This window comes from Ranitomeya variabilis, chromosome 2 (genome assembly GCF_051348905.1).
Source record: "Ranitomeya variabilis isolate aRanVar5 chromosome 2, aRanVar5.hap1, whole genome shotgun sequence".
Classification (NCBI taxonomy): Eukaryota; Metazoa; Chordata; class Amphibia; order Anura; family Dendrobatidae; genus Ranitomeya; species Ranitomeya variabilis.
This window is the reverse complement of record NC_135233.1, coordinates 179197326-179213831: the sequence shown is the minus strand read 5'-3', so window position 1 is coordinate 179213831 and position 16506 is coordinate 179197326. Positions and strand designations below refer to the sequence as shown.

General features: G+C 46.6%; 1 long non-coding RNA gene across 2 annotated transcripts; it reads right to left on the bottom strand.

Annotated features, from left to right (window-relative positions):
• Positions 1-7457: 7457 nt before the first annotated feature.
• LOC143809208 (uncharacterized) lies at positions 7458-13657 on the bottom strand. 2 transcript variants are annotated; one of them, XR_013222148.1, is made up of 4 exons: positions 13616-13657; positions 7907-8005; positions 7759-7821; positions 7458-7683 (listed from the first exon to the last, which is right to left on the bottom strand). It is a non-coding gene; the product is annotated as an uncharacterized LOC143809208 (long non-coding RNA). The 2 variants fall into 2 exon arrangements; XR_013222149.1 differs by lacking the exon at positions 13616-13657 and adding an exon at positions 8123-8158.
• Positions 13658-16506: the final 2849 nt, after the last annotated feature.

Genomic DNA, 16506 nt, shown 5'->3' with positions numbered 1-16506 from the left:
CCCAGGTGTCTGCAGCGAACATGGTACCTGAGTACAGGTGATCGTGGTTAGTCTCATTAAGGCCGTCAATCAGACCTTAAGGGTTAACGAGGACTCTATCTCTGTCCCGGACCATGCGGTGTCCTTCAAGAGAACTATTCGTCCTCATAGGGTGTTTGTCAACCACCCAGAGTTTCAGGACATATTTCGGTGGCATAGAGAGCGACCGCATAAACTCTTCACAGGTCAGAAACCTCTTAAATCAACATAGCCCTTCCCACGGCTCTGCATAAGGAGTGGGCGAAATCCACTCCAATTGACTCACCGGTATCTCGTCTGGTGTCATAGACCCTCATCTTTACCAGACGGGTCTTCAATTAAAGACCCCACAGACCGTTATATAAGAATCCTGCCGTTTGGGATTGGAGTCCTTGGGTTCGACACTCGTCCTCTTGCAGTGGCGTAGGTAGCCAAAGTCAGCTCTCTTGGAAAGATACCCTTGACAGAGCTATACAGACCAGTGCGCTTCCCCTGGAGCCAGTGGAGCTGGCAAATCAGATTACCTTCGCCGGGGATTGTTTGGTGCACACTTGTCTCGACGCAGCTAACTCTTCTGCGCTGGCAGCTTCTAACGCTATTTCTATCAGACTACGCCTGTGACGCAGGCTATGGCGAGCAGACCCTACGTCCAAAAGCCTCTAGCTTCTAGGCCAGAGTGCCCATCTATTTGAGGAGAAGCTAGATCAGCTTATCTCTGATGCCACAGGACGGAAAAGTAAATTCTTTCCCTAGCACAAAGCCAAATGACTCCCAGGTTTTATACAAAACCAACCAGTCGTGGAGAAGCCGATCAAAATATTCCATATCTAAGGGATCCAGTTCCCATTGATTTTCGTCTCAATGACTCGTGGCATCATCTGGTCGACACCGGCAAAGTGGGCGATCGCCTGCTTTTTTGTTTCATCAGGTCCAGGAGCTCTTTGTCGTGCACGAATGGGTCAGGGACCTGGTGTTTTCTGGATCTGTCGCGGTTCCTCCCTTGTCCTCCAAGACAAGCACAATCTTTTTACCGAGCCATTGATTTGCTACGCCTGCACGGGGGTCATGGCTCCCCTACCAGAAAACAAAAAATTCCAAGGGTTATATCGAACCTGCCCGTGGTTCCAAAAAACGGGTCTGGGTGCCCCATCCTGGTCCTCAAGCTTCTAATCAAGTTTGGTAGGGTCAGCTCTTCAGGACGGAGTCCCTCCATTCTGTCATAACCTCTATGTAGAAGGGGGAGTTAGCATCCATCGACATCCGGGATGTTTGTCTTCATGTCCTCGTCTTTCCCCCATCCCAGAAGTTTCTACGCTTTGCTATTCGCGATGAACACTTCATGTTCACAGCCTTGCCCTTTGGTCCCGCCACAGCTCCCAGTGTGTTCAAGAAGGTCATGGCAGCAGATCATCATCAATCCTCCACCAAATTTCACAGTGGGTGCAAAACACTCTGGCTTGTGCTCATCTCCAGGTCTCTGTCTAGCCATTAGACGACCAGGTGTTGGCCTGGGGATGCTTTAGCATGGCTGGAATTGGGAAGGTTAATCTTTGCCAAGGACTTATGAATCAAGCCTCATAGGGTATGTGTCGACGTTCAGGATTGCATCAGGATTTGGTCAGGATTTTACATCAGTATTTGTAAGCCAAAACCAGGAGTGGGTGATAAATGCCGAAGTGGAGCATGTGTTTCTATTATACTTTTCCTCTAATTGTTCCACTCCTGGTTTTGGCTTACAAATACTGATGAAAAATCCTGACCAAATCCTGAGGCAATCCTGAACGTGGACACATACCCATACAAAGGTTATGCTGGAAAAACAGTTGATTCCTTCTGCTCAGGCAATGTTCCCCAACTCTGAGGACTGGTTTTTCCAGCAGGACAATGCGCCATGCCACACAGCTAGGTCAATCAAGGTGTGGATGAAGGACCACCACACCAAATCCCTGTCCTGGCTAGCCCAATCTCCAGACCTGAACCCCATTGCAAACCTCTGGAATGTAATCAAGAGGCAGATGGAGATTCACAAGCCATCAATCAAAGAACTGCCTAAATTTTTGTACCAGGAGTGGCAGTGTCACCCAAAAGCAGTGTGAAAGATTGGTGGACAGCATGCCAAGACGCATGAAAGCTGTAATTAGAAATCATGGTTATTTCACAAAATATTGATTTCTGAACTCTTCCTGTGTTAAAACATTGGTATTGTTGTTTCTAAATGATTATGAACTTGTTTTTTTTTTTTGCTTTTGTGCTTTATTTGAGCTCTGCAAGCAGTGCATTTTTTTTGTTATTTTGACCATTTCTCATTTTCAGAAAATAAATATAAAATTTATTGCTTGGAACTCTTGGAAACATGTTGTCAGTAGTTTATAGAATAAATGAACAATTTACCGTATATACTCGAGTATAAGCTGACCCGAGTTTAAGCCGAGGCATCTAATTTTGCCACAGAAAACTGTGTAAGCTTATTGACTCAAGCATAAGCTGGGTATGCATTGTCCCCTCATCCCTGTCCTGCTGTGTGGCTCACCCCTGTCTCTTGGTTGTATGCATGGCTCTGCAACTTCCCCTTCCTCCCTCTTCTATGCATGGCTCAGCATCCTCCCCGTCCTCCCCCTTCTATGCATGGCTTATTGTCCTCCCCCTTCTATGCATGGCTTATTGTCCTCCCCCTTCTATGCATGGCTTATTGTCCTCCCCCCTTCTATGCATGGCTTATTGTCCTCCCCCTTCTATGCATGGCTCGGCGTCCTCCCCCTTGTGTGCATGGCTCGGCGTCCTCCCCCTTGTGTGCATGGCTCGGCGTCCTCCCCCTTGTGTGCATGGCTCGGCGTCCTCCTCCTTGTGTGCATGGCTCGGCGTCCTCCCCCTTGTGTGCATGGCTCGGCGTCCTCCCCCTTGTGTGCATGGCTCGGCGTCCTCCCCCTTGTGTGCATGGCTCGGCGTCCTCCCCCGTCATACTCGTCCTCTGTTGGCTAGCGTCGGCAGCTCTCTAGTCAGCGGTCACGTAGTGCCGCTCATTAAGGTAATGAATATGCGCTCCACGCCTATGAGTGTGGAAACACGTCAATATTCATTACTAGTGATGAGCGAATATACTCGAGATTTCTCGAGCATGCTCGGGGGTCCTCCGAATATTTTTTTAGTTCTCAGAGATTTTGTTTTTCTTGCCGCAGCTGAATGATTTACATCTGTTAGTACATGTGGGGGTTGCCTGGATGCTAGGGAATCCCCACATGTACTTATGCTGGCTAACAGATGTAAATCATTCAGCTGCGGCAAGAAAAACGAAATCTCCAAGCACAAAAAAATATTCGGAGGACCCCCCGCGCACGAGTATATTCGCTCATCACTATTCATTACCTTAATGAGCGGTACCATGTGACCGCTCAGGAGAGGAGAGGCTGGACAACGGAGATGTGGGGACTTGCAGGACCACACAATGAGGGTAAGCATGATGTCACAGCCGCCGACTCCTGCCGCTGCTCCCCCTCTGGCTTTCTGGGACTGTGTCTTGTGTATAAGCCAAGGGGGGTGTTTTCAGCACACAAAAAAATGTGCTGAAAATCTCGGCTTAAACAGGAGTATATACAGTACATTTTACTTAAAAATATACCTATAAAGAGAAAAATCAATGAAATTGAAAATTTTGCAATGGTCTCTTAATTTTTCCCAGAGCTGTAAATATGGTATATTAAAAATTAGTTCTCTTCTGCAACGTCGTTGTTTTTTTTGTTTGTTTTTTTGCCTAAGCTAAACAAGCTTGGATTTATCCCAGTCCTACCTCGGATTGCTACAACCTGATGGGGCTGTACATATTCCTGAGCGTTGAATCATTTAAAATGTAGTCTACATGATCAGCTGTTAACCCCTTCACCCTGAAGCCTTTTTTCACCTTCCTGACCAGGCCAATTTTTACAATTCTGACCACTGTCAATTTGAGGTCATAACTCTGGAACGCTTCAGTGGAACCCAAAAATTCTGAGATTTTCTTGAGACATATTGTACTTCATGATAGTGGTAAAAATTATTTAATATGACTTGCATTAATTTCGGAAAATATCGGAAATTTGGCGAAAATTTAGCAGTTTTCAAACTTAATTTGTATGTCCTTCAATCAGTCTTGTTACACAAAATAGTTAATAAATAACATTTCCCTAAAGTCTACTTTACATCAGCACAATTTTTGAAACTGTTTTTATTTTGTTAGGAAGTTATAAGGGTTAAAAGTAGACCAGCGATTTCTCATTTTTACACCAAAATTTGCAAGACCATTTTTTTGGGACCACCTCACATTTGAAATGACTTTCAGGGGTCTATATGACAGAAAATATGGAAAAATGTTTGAGCCAGAGCAGCCAAGTGTAACAATCTGAATTGTGTACCTGTTTTGCCTGGTCTTGCCCTTATCTAAGATGGAGTTAGTGGCTTCACGGGGGCCATCTTGTTTCCTGTCTGCTGCATAGATGAAGGGACTCTGCACAACATACATTGCTTGCATACCTCGTACTTCACCTGCTGCCAAGCTAGAATGACTTGTATCTTGCCTGTCTCTTCTGTTCATCGTGATACCCCATTTGCTACCGGTTTGCCTCCCATCTGAAAGACTTTACTTCTCCGGATCTGCTCTGCACCCACCTCTGTTGCGGCCTGCTCTCCGCTAGGAGCCCAGTTCGGGCTCCGGACCTCTGGATCCTGCATTCCCAGGCTTGAACGCTCATCATCGGTCTGTACTGACAACACCCTTATATTCCTGAGTCTGCAGATGTCTGCTGCTTGATTCTTAGAACCTCTGTTTGCTTTGCACCTGTTAACTAAAGCCTGTTTTCCTACAATTTACTCTATTGAGTCTTGATATACCGTGTTTCTGTCTTCACTCTGATCCACGTCACCGGTCTGCATAGAATATCCGAATAATCTTATGACACCAAGACTACATCTTGTATTTCATACAAAGAAAATCAGTATAAAATCCTTCATCTCTGGTACCATGCGCCAGACTTTTTACATAAAATGTACCCATCTATTCCTTCCCTTTGCTGGCGTTGTGTCCTGTCTAGAGGTTTTTTATTTCACATTTTTTGGGACTGTCCACTGATTAAACCGTTCTGGGTGATAGTCCAACTCCTCATTAAGCAACTTTTTGGAGTGGATCTCTTATTGTCCTCAACTCTTTCTATTAACCCCTAAAGGCCCCGTCACACTTAGCGACGCTAAAGCGATCCCGACAACGATACGACCTGTCCGGGATCGTTGCTGCGTCGCTATGTGGTCGCTGGTGAGATGTCAAACAGTGAGATCTTCCCAACGACGCAGCAGCGATGCGGCGACCTGTAGCGACCTGTACAACGATGTCGTTGGTCGTTGTGACCCTGTCACATGGCAGCTATTATGACGATTCAGACCTCGATGAGGGACGTCCTGTGTGACGTTGTAGTCACACAGGCGTGCATTTGCGTTGCCTTTTCCGCGCCCATTCAGTTCCGATTGGTGGTCGCTACTGCGTTCTGATTGGTTGGCGGCCTTGCCTTATGAGGCGACACGATAGCTCTTTTGTCCTTTGTTCCTGAGCGCGTGGTGGATTGCAGATCGTTGTAGAGTTCTCCGGCCTGCGACTCCTCTTCGATTCTATTCTTCAACGGTTCTTCTGATATCTATACTTTGTGCACGGTAGGTATCTTTGGGGTCTCAAATGCGTTTCCATTTTCCATAATTTATTATAGGGCACCTACTAATTATCTGCAATCATTGCTCTGGAAAGAGGGAGTGAGGGCTTGGCTGCTATCTGTGTACATATACTTTTTGCACATGGAGCCATTTTAGGCAGTCTCGTGGGCACACGGTAGTGTGGCTCAAACTTAACTCTTTTTAAAATGTTCCATATATGCTCACTGTATGCTATTCTTTCTTTCTTTCTTTCAGATGTCTTACAATAGCGAGGAATTTGTATGGGAATTAATTGAGATGTATCGGTCCCTGCCCTGCCTTTGGCAGATTAAATCTGCTGAGTACAGTAACAGAAATAAAAAAAGGGAGGCATATGGAAAACTTGTTGCTCTTTTTAAGCAGCATAACCCCTGCGAGAAGGTGGATGAGAGCGTTGTCCGGAAAAAGATCCAGGGTCTACGCACAGTGTATAAAAAAAGAGCTGAACAAGGTGGTGAAGTCAATGAAGTCTGGTGCCGCCACAGATGAGGTTTATGTGCCCTCGTTATGGTACTATGACTTGCTTGGCTTCACCCGTGACCAGGAGCTGCCGCGCACAATGGTATCTTCAATGCGGCAGACCCTGGATCAAGACCCTGTGATCCCGACTGACACCCCTGTTGGAGATGTAAGTACCTTCTTTGCTTGCTTCCCTGTAAAAAGCATTAAAACTTGGTCTCTCATGCCATAGTAGAATAGAAAATAGTAACTAAGTTTTTACCTGCTTTATTCTGCAGTTTAGAAAAATTATCCCTTCCACTTCAGATAAGTACAATCCTTTACTTTTTTGCCCCACTCAGTGCTCATACCGTTGAATGACAAATCCTATCCTGTACTACTAGTTCCTCCCCTTAATTCTTAATTTTCTAATTTTCTGTTCCTGCAGCAAGATCGGCATGATGATCTGTCCACCGCAACCAGTGACGACATGCTGGGTGATGAACCGAGCCTGGCGGAGGCTACTGAGGGGTCGAGTGAAGACCCTGCACCCTCAACCCTCAACTCAGCTTCTGTACCACGGCGGATAAACAATTGTCGTAGAAGAAAGGACACCTTGTCGCCATCGACAGAGCTAGTCAGTTTGGCAAAGCAGATGTTAAGCCAGCAGAGCAACACTACCGTGGACAGCTTTGCCAACTTCGCCGCTGATCGGCTAGGGAAGCTGGAAGACACTCAGAGGATCCACGCCGAAAGGGTCATTTTTTGAAACTTTAAGCAAAGCGGCAGCCGGTCAACTGGACGAAACGTCCACTGTACACAGTTGGATGGAACGTGATCCTTGTTCACGGCAGCCAATGAACGAAACGCCTGAGGCAATGCGTGGCACACCAGCACACCGTCGAATTATATCTCATCAAAACCTGCCGCTTGCCCCTCCACCACAATATCCCTGGTTTTCACATTCTTTCCTTGCCCAATTAACTTCTCCGCCCAACCAGTATGAAGAACTTTAGTGCCATTTAACATTTAGGGTTTAAGTTTAATTGTTAAATAGTTAAGTTATTGTTAATGAAAGAGTTAATTTAAAATGTTTATGTTAATATTTGTTATAAATAATAATGTTTTGTTGTTTCAAACTTGCAGCCTGCTTTTCTGAATTCAGCATATAGTTATTTGCAGGTCTAGTAGGCGGGGTAATGGGCTGGGTGCATGTATACAGATGCATACATATTATGAGTGTGAGTGATGAAACATGTTATTTGTTTTTAACAAAGCGTACACAACAGCGGATATAAACTGTAATTTTGTTTTATAACGAAAATAAAGATAACAACAACAAAAAACTTAAATATACAACAACAACAACAAAAAAAATAAATTAGTGGCTGCGGCTCTGCTGTTGGGCAGCCACAAAACTTGCCAGCATCACTCCGTGCTGTTTGACTTGCTCAGTCAGTGTCCGCTGTGCCGCCATCATCCTCCTGTGTGAAGCCAGGAGGTCCTCTCTTGTAGGGATTTCTATGGAGGGAATGGTAAACCTTATTCTGTACATGCATCTAACTATCAGGTACGTGTTTGTTATTTAACACTTACGGTTTCCGGGTAGCTCGGGTGATGACGAGCTAAGGGACCACCCGGATCCTCTGGCATCACCGGCTAGGGAAAGATACAACACTTCATAGTACACGACAGCCCTATCCTTTACAAGTTGTATGGACCTTTTTTTATGTGCAAAAATTACCGGGAGACAAGGCTTCACCCATATCATGGAGTGATGCTGGCGAGCCTGTTGGTGACGAGCCTGTAGGTGACTCCGGCTGGGGCTCCGGGTCTGCAGGTGCTGGAGAAAAAATAAATTATTATATTATTACATACCTGAGGTGCTGCACTGTAATTACTGTTGTAACTAATGTGCCGCCATATACAGGGCTGTATTTTGGGTCATATGATCAGGGACCTCATTGTATGCAGGACTGTGCAGTGCTGGTTGTCATGGTGATGGATGAGGGTTCGTTTATGTGTGGGGTAAGGAGGGGTTTACAGTGTGGATGGAGCAGAGCCGCATGTGTACGAGGCGCACTGAGCGGAGCCGGGTGTGTAAGAGGTGTACTGAGCGGAGCCGGGTGTGTACGAGGTGCACTGAGCGGAGCCGGGTGTGTACGAGGCGCACTGAGCGGAGCCGGGTGTGTACGAGGCGCACTGAGCGGAGCCGGGTGTGTACGAGGTGCACTGAGAGGAGCCGGGTGTGTACGAGGTGCACTGAGCGGAGCCGGGTGTGTACGAGGTGCACTGAGAGGAGCCGGGTGTGTACGAGGTGCACTGAGCGGAGCCGGGTGTGTACGAGGAGCACTGAGCGGAGCCGGGTGTGTACGAGGTGCACTGAGAGGAGCCGGGTGTGTACGAGGTGCACTGAGCGGAGCCGGGTGTGTACGAGGCGTGCGGAGCCGAGCCGGGTGTGTGCAGAGCGGACCGGCATGTGTGCAGAGCCACATGCGTGTGTGTGTACGGAGCAGAGCATTATGTGCTGCCATTATACAAGATGGAGCACTGTGTGGTGTATACGTATATGTGTGTATACTGTCCCCCCTGAGCAGTGTATCTGTGATACATATACATGTCCCCGCCTTTGTAATAACGTCCCCTGTCCTGTATTAAAAGGGCCCCTGACTATTTTAAGAAGCATCATACATGTCAACAAGTTGTTATTGTCTGTGCCAGGCATGGAAGGATTTCAGCGCATAGACTAAACAGTGGTGGAGCAGCAACAGATAATTTAGCAAGTGGTAGAGCACTGTTTGACATTGGGGGGGACACTCTCTCCTGGACGGCGGTACAAGCCCAGGGCCCCTCATGTTACAACGGTGTGTCTGACGTTGGGTGCGCGCCACCACCGCCCTCATTATCATTGGAATATGTCAGGTAATTGTTTTTTTAGTGTATAGAAAACAGTATAGAAAGCTTTATAGTTTAGTTTTTGGTCAGGGAGGGATGGTGATGAGCAAGGAAGGTGCAGGGAAAGGTAGTGATGGCTACTTGCGGACATGTGCTACACTTGCGGTGAGACAAAAAAACACCGCTAGCAGCGTTTTGTTTCCTGCTGTTGCAAGAACCGCAAGTGCTGCACATGTCCACAAGTCCCATGGGGAATGAATGAGGCCGAATGCAGTGTTGTCGTAACTGATCTGTTACACGGCAGATGTGGAAAAACTGTTGGATCTGCCGTGAATGGCAAAAAACAGTGGTGTGAAAGTAGCCCGTCACTGCTGACAGTCTCTGCATTTTAGTCATAGTCATCAATGGGGGAGGCAGCACGAAAAGTGCATAGGGCAGCAGAAACTCCAAATACGGCTCTGGCCATATCTTATGCTAACCTATCTTAACGTCACTCACCACGATGGGGCAGGCTCTGTGACCGGATGCTGGCGATGCGCTCACTGGATCTGTACTGCAGATCCGCCAGCTTCTTCCGGATCTGGGTACTGGAGCGCTGCACCCCAAATCTCTGGGCTAGGCCCCGACTGATCCTCCGCAGCACAGCCTGCTTGTGGAGGACTGGATGTTCTGAGTGCTCATGACACCCATAATCCCTGGCATCTAACTCTGTAACTAAGTAGCGCACTTCTGCGTCGCCCCATGGTGTTGCTCGTCTCCTGACCGCCATTTTGCCGCCTCTTGTTACAAGCTAGGCCGCATCAATGTCCTTTAACCCGCCCACAACGCATCAACGCCGTAAACCACGCCTACGACGCATCAACGTCTCCAGCAGGTTTATTACAGGATGCTACTGCGTGCGCGAAGGAAGCGGGCTGAATTCTAATCTCCAGGTCAGACCGAAGACGCTGCTGCGTTCTTAAAAGTGATGCATTATCAATACAGCGTCTCCGGTTGCACAGGAAGACTGGAGTGTTGGTGGTTTAATGTATGGATATGTATTTATGTTTAGATAGGTATTTATATTTGTATGTCTGTGAGTATGTATGTGTATATGTAGGTATCTGTGTAGATTTCTATGTATGTGTATATGGATGTATCTGTATACATAGGAATACATGTATGTATATACGGGCCCTTACTACTGTTTTGAGGAATGCACACGGCTGGTTAGTGCAGACAACGCCGTAATAAGCATGAGCATCCCCCTAATGCGTCTACTGATGCAAAGTTTGACGCACATAAAGGAACAGGCGTCTGCAGCCGAGGACGAGGGAAGCCTTTATGTCAGTCAGCCATTGTCTGCTCAGGGAAGTCTACAGGACGAGGTGGCGGACGAAGAGGAGGAGGACGAGGAGGATGGCCGGGTTCAGGATTTTAGAGGGAGACAAGTGACGTTGATTTGCCAGCAAGTGCTCCTCAACCCAGCATATGCACTGAGTTGACAACTGGAAAAATTGGCCCACATGCCGGATTATGCTTTGTGTATCCTCAAAAGGGGCCGGTGATGGTTCTCACACGAGCTGCAGGAGGCAACATGGCAGAGGTGTTAGATGTGCACAAATCTGAAGTGGCGTAGGACAGAGGGGTTTTCTGACCAGGTTGTGGAGTGATTTCGCAATGACCGCAGATGCGACAGGTACTGCAGCATCTATTCAAAGTGACAGGAGACAACATTTGTCCAGTATGGTTACTAACTATTTTTCCTCCATTACCGATGTTCTCCCTCAACCGTCATTCCCCTTTGATTCCTGGGCATCCAAAATAGACACCTGCCCTTAATTGGCCGAATATGCATTGCATGTACCCCTGCCACCTAATGGAAGCTGCATATAGCCTATATTATTATTTTAGGCCTAGGAAGTCCTCCGCTCACCACACCAATGCTGCCTGAATATCCCTGCCACCTAATGGTGGATAGAGCCTATTTTATTATTTTAGGCCTAGGAAGTCTGTCTGCGGTCCTCCTGTGTAGATTTCTATGTATGTGTATATGGATGTATCTGTATACATAAGAGTACACGTATGTATATACGGGCCCTTACTACTGAAAGAATGAGAAACAAAGCTTTTGCAAAGTAAAACACACAGTTTATTAGACAAATCATTACAATAATTAAAACAGTGTATAAATGTCAGTAGTAGCCCACTATAAGTTAGTAGGCAGTAGTTGTCTCGGCAGGTCTTCGCATCGTGGGTGTTTCTGCCAGGTCCCAATGGTTGAAGGCCTGCAATTGCGGGATCATTTGCACGCCATTCACCGAGCGGCACTTCCCCATTTACTAGGCCCACAGAGTCCATGAAGCCAGGTGGACTGTACGCCAATGCATCGCGACGGCGAAGGAAGTTGTGAAGCACACAACAAGCCAAAACAACGGAGTCTATCGATTCAAGCTTCATGTTAATAGGCGTGTGGAAAACTCTGAAGCGATTAGCCATGATACCGAATGCATTTTCTACAACCCGACGTGCCCTTGACAAGTGGTAATTGAAAATTCTTCTTTCCTCTGTTAGACTTTTTTGGGGGAACGGTTTGATAAGATTGGGATGAAGCAGGAAGGCCTCATCACCGACAAAAACAAAATTAAGGTTGCCTCTAGTCTCAGAGTTGGGAGGCAAGTGAAGGTCACAGTTGTTCAAACGCTCTCCAAAGAGTGTGTGCTCTAAAACACAACCATCGGAAAACCTTCCGTTCATGCCAACATCTACATTTATAAATTCGTAATTTGCGTTAACAAGGGCCATCAGGATGATGCTGAAATAGCCCTTATAATTATAAAAATAGGATCCGCTGTTCGGTGGTTGAGTGATCCGGACATGTTTCCCGTCCAAAGCCCCACCACAGTTAGGGAACTGCCAAAGCTGCTCAAAATCGGAGGCAATCTTTTTCCATTCCTCCTCCGTGTTGGGAAACTGCATGTAGCTACGTAGACTGTGGAAAATTGCATTACATGTCTCTGGAATTAGAACGCTGAGCAGGGGGCCTTGAAATGGCTGAAGAAAAATGCAAGTCCTGCAGCGAGCGCCCGGTGGCCAGGAATCGCAGCGTGACTGCCAATCTTTCATCTGCCGGGATGGCAGCACGCATCGCTGTATCCTTCCGTTGAATCAGTGGAGTAATTCTTTCCAGTAAATGTTTGAAGGATTCCTCTGACATCCGCAGATAGTTGCGGAAATCATGAGGATTCTTCTCCTGAAGCTCTCTTACAAGTTGCATGTGGGTCAAATCAGACCTCTTCTGCAGCCACTCTCTGGTCCACATGCGACGCTTTCGTTTGGAACGCCTCTCTAGCATCCGTGCCTCATCTTGACGCCGAGCTTCCTCAACCAGCAATGCAGCAAACACAACAGCACACTGCGCATTGTTCATGATGCTGCAAACTGAAACAAATAAAATAAAAATATGAGAAAGTTATTTAAAAAAAAAATAAATAAAAAAATAAAAGCACTCCATTCCGTTACCGTGCATGACAGAAAACATGCTGTATGGGTGTGCACGCACAAGACCCCCTAAAATGGCAGCCCGTGCAAAAGTATATGTACACAGATAGCAGCCAAGCCCTCACTCCCTCCCTCCAGAGCAATGATAGCAGGTAATTAGTAGGTGCCCTATGAAAATGTAGGGAAAAATGAAAACGCATTTGAGACCCCAAAGATACCTACCGTGCACAAAGTATAGATATCAGAAGAACCGTTGAAGAATAGAATCGAAGAGGAGTCGCAGGCCGGAGAACTCTACAACGATCTGCAATCCACCACGCGCTCAGGAACAAAGGACAAAAGAGCTATCGTGTCGCCTCATAAGGCATGGCCGCAAACCAATCAGAACGCAGTAGCGACCACCAATCGGAACTGAATGGGCGCGGAAAAGGCAACGCAAATGCACGCCTATGTGTCGGTGTCTGAGTTGTCAACGAGGTCGTTGGTAAGGTGTCAAACAGAGCGATGTGTGCTACCCAGCGGGACCTCAACGATCAAAAAAAGGTCCAGGCCATTCCGACATGACCAGCGATCTTACAGCAGGGGCCTGGTCGCTGCTACGTGTCACACATAGCGAGATCGCTACTGAGGTCGCTGTTGCGTCACAAAACTTGTGACTCAGCAACGATCTCGCTAGCGATCTCGCTTAGTGAGATGGGGCCTTTACTGACTGAGCCAATTTGGTACTTAATGACCGGGCCAATTTTTCCAATTCTGACCATTGTCACTTTGAGGTTATAGCTCTGGAACGCTTCAACGTATCCCATGGAGTCTAAGGTTGTTTTTTTCGTGACATACTGTATTTCATGTTAGTGGTAAAACCTCTTCGATATAATTTGCATTTATTTATGAAAAAAAAATTGATATTTGGCAAAAAAATTTGAAAATTTTGTATCTTCAACCTTTTAATTTTTGTACCCTTAAATCAGAGTGGTGTCCCACAAAATAGTTAATTATTGCAAAGAATAGGGAGACAAAAAAGCGCAATAGGGTCTTATCCATGTTACAAAGGAGAGAATATATCATGAAGTTTGCTCACCTGGTTAGGATGAGATAAAGGCATATACCGTGGGTTGATGGCTGCTGCAGCTCTACAGGTCTTCCACTACCAAAAGAAACCATATATTCAAAGGGAATTTGTAGTTATACTCCACGCTGCCGCAAGGATAAATTCAGGAAAAATATCAAGGATTCTCAGTGGCTTATTTTATGCGTTTTGGGGGTCTCATGCCCCCTTCATCAGGAAATACCACACAATATGTACAGGTATCACAAGTATATATAGTTAAGAGAGGATGCTGAGTTTCAAAAAAACGAGCGCCAACAAATCAGATGACATGGTGTCAAAGTTCATAGCCATCACAGGGTTAACATTTCCAACAGGTTATATTATACATAATGAAACAGTTTATTCTGATCAAATTAATGATGTCTTACACTTCCAGGTAACAACTCCAGTTTACAGCATTTAAAAAAGAAGAAAATCAGTGAAAAAAGACCCAACTTCCACTGAATGGACAAGAACTTATAATGAAAGGGTCATTCAAGTATAAAAGCAGATGCCTTACAGCTGAACCCCTGCCAGCTGGGACCACCAGACCCCGGGACCACAACAGGGTCAACGGCATCCCCCAGGGGACAAACAAGGGAAAGGCACAGAAAAAAAATATATAAGTAAACAAATTTTTGTTATTATACATAGCACCCCAGAAATCACTATATGAGGTACAGCTTGTTTCCAATATAGGGAGCGCAATTGTCAACTCCCTAGAGGAAACCCAAACTACACAATATGAAAACACAACAATTACCACACAGAAAAAATGAATGAGATTACCGCAGAGAAAATAAAAAGCATGCTCTCCAAAGGTAACACAATGAATAATTAGATATAAAGACACAAATTAATAATAATATATATATAGATAACTAAAAATGTTAGAATAAATATATGTATAAAAATGTACAAGAATACTGAAATGAATATAAAAAAAACTAAACATTTCTTTGGCCAAGGGGACTGTGTAATGGGGATAAAAAAACTTTTAGTTTTTCCTTTAAAATGTAAATTAATCATAATATATAATATATATGAAAATAAATTATGCAGATATAACTCTATAAGAAGTTCATAAATATTTCTCAGACAAAAGGGACAATGAAATTCAGATAAAAACCTCAGTTATTTCTTTTAAACCTTGTGGCTTTAGGCTACCCAATTTATAGATCCAATATACTTTTATATTTAATTTTGTGGATCTATTATTATTATTATTTATATAGCACCATTAATTCCATGGTGCTGTACATGAGAAGGGGTTATATCCAGGGCCGTATTTGCCACTAGGCACTTGAGGGCACGTGCCTAGGGCGGGGACAATGCAGGGGGCAGCACCTGAGTAAGTTTAAAAAAAAAAAAAAAATGTTTTTTTTTTTAAAGTCCGGGGTCGCCCCGCCCACCCACCTCAGTCCCGGCTGCTGCGGGGGGAGGGGGTCTCGGGCGCAGTGCTGCCATCAGGGCATTACTGCTCTGACTACTGTATAGGGCAGAAATGGGTGCTGCGCCTTTAAGCAGCAGCAGGCCCAAGTGCATCATGGTCCTGACGCCGGTCATGTGACACGCTGCGCGCTCTTCTTAATGTAGGAATACTGAAGCAGACTGCAGAGAAGCAGGTCATGTTTGTGGGAGAAGATACTGAAGTTGGCGGTGAGCAGGGAGAGGAGGCGGGCAGTGTGTGAGGACTCAGAGGAAGCCGCAGAGAGGAGTGAGATGAGAGGAGATGGGAGTCTGCTGATGTGAGTGAGGAGAGGGGAGGCTGCTAAGGGGAGGAGATGAGAGGCTGGAGAGGAGATGAGGCTGGAGAGGAGATGAGAGGCTGGTAAGGAGAGGAGATGAGAGGCTGGAGAGGAGATGAGAGGCTGGTAAGGAGAGGAGATGAAAGGAGAGGAGATGTGAGGCTGGAGAGGAGATGAGAGGCTGGAAAGGAAAGGAGATGATAGGCTGGAAAGGAGAGATGAGAGGCTGGTGAGAGGAGGCTGCTGAGGAGAGGAGATGAGAGGCTGCTGATGTGAGTGAGGAGAGGGGAGGCTGCTAAGGGGAGGATATGAGAGGCTGGTGAGGAGAGGGGAGGCTGCTGAGGAGAGGGGATGAGAGGCTGTAGAGGGGAGGCTGCTGAGGAGAGGAGATGAGAGGCTGGAGAGGGGAGGCTGCTGATGAGAGGAGATGAGAGGCTGGTCGCATGCTGTATATGGGGAGGCTGTGTGGGGCTCATGCTGTATATAGAGAGGCTGTGTGGGGCTCATGATGTATATAGGGAGGCTGTGTAGGGCTCATGCTGTATATAGGGAGGCTGTGTGGGGCTCATGCTGTATATAGGGAGGCTGTGTGGGGCTCATGCTGTATATAGGGAGGCTGTGTGGGGCTCATGCTGTATATGGGGAGGCTGTGGGGCTCATGCTGTATATGGGGAGGCTGTGTGGGGCTCATGCTGTATATGGGGAGGCTGTGTGGGGCTCATGCTGTATATGGGGAGGCTGTGTGGGGCTCATGCAGTATATAGGGAGGCTGTGTGGGGCTCATGCTGTATATAGGGAGGCTGTGTGGGGCTCATGCTGTATATGGGGAGGCTTTGTGGGGCTCATGCAGTATATGGGGAGGCTGTGGGGTTCATGCAGTATATGGGGAGGCTGTGGGGTTCATGCAGTATATGGGGAGGCTGTGTGGGGCTCATGCAGTATATGGGGAGGCTGTGTGGGGCTCATGCAGTTTATGGGGAGGCTGTGTGGGGCTCATGCAGTATATGGGGAGGCTGTGTAGGGCTCATGCAGTATATGGGGAGGCTGTGTGGGGCTCATGCAGTTTATGGGGAGGCTGTGTGGGGCTCATGCAGTTTATGGAGAGGCTGTGTGGGGCTCATGCTGTATGTAAGG